We start from the raw sequence: 1,075 nt of genomic DNA on the forward strand, positions 1-1,075 counted from the left end.
CTGGTTTCCTGGATGCTGTTTCAATCTGTCTGACCTCATGTTGATCATTGACCTCTCCAGTCCCTCCCTGTGTGATGTAGAGCTCTGTGTAGATCTGGTTCAGAAGGGTTGGGTTTCCTGCTTTAGCGATCCCCTCAAACACACACTGGAACTTCTTCTTCAGGTTAGATTTGAGTTCACGTCGACAAACTGCAGCAAAATGTTCTGAATAAACATAAAAGAAATTAGATTCATAAAGAAAATACAACATTTAATTCCCCTAAATAAAACATGTATGAACATGTTTCCCTCCATGTGTTGATGTTAGTAAATGTCTCATTTCTCCATCATGTTGAATCTTTAGAGAAATCCTCTTACTGCTCTGCAGACAGTCAGCCAGCTCCTCCTGTTTCATTCTCCTCAGGAAGTTCAAGATGTGTATAAGAGACAGCATGGACTCAGAGAGGAAGTCTAGTGAAGCTACAGCTGCTGTATAGTTTTCATTAAGGAGCCACTTTGTGGCTTCATCTGATCTGGTGTCAGATTTGTTTCAGTCTAAAAACAGATGTTTCATGATACAAAAGTTCAGTCAAAAACACAGATTATTAAACCTGAACAACCATCAACCCTCTGACACGATTCATAGGAGTGTCTCCTGAAATATCGCCTCTACAGCAGCAGGTGTCCCTGCCTTCGTCGCCATGGTTACTATAAAGGTAATGGCTTGTTTAGGTTCATGAAAAGATGGTGGTTTGGGTTAAAATAAGTACTTCCTCAACATTAGACAATCTTTGTTGTCATGGTTACAATAACGGCAACAAACATCATGGATAATAGAAACAACATGGGAATCGAACACACGGCTTTCCTTTGTCACATCCATCCATCCACCACCTTCTCCTGACGTGGACTCTGTCTCTCTTCATACTACGTCACCGACACTTTTCCCTTTGCTCCTGTCATCATTACTACGACCACTAGATGTCGCCTAGCAACAAACCTAACTATGATGTCATAATAAGCTGCTGCACAGACGACCTGTGGGCTGGTTTGTTACAGGAGGACAGTCTACAGGTCTCTGTGTAGTTATGACATC

Source organism: Seriola lalandi, unplaced genomic scaffold (genome assembly GCF_002814215.2).
Source record: "Seriola lalandi dorsalis isolate HSWRI2012SDOR001 ecotype SW California unplaced genomic scaffold, Sedor1 jcf7180002054887, whole genome shotgun sequence".
Classification (NCBI taxonomy): Eukaryota; Metazoa; Chordata; class Actinopteri; order Carangiformes; family Carangidae; genus Seriola; species Seriola lalandi.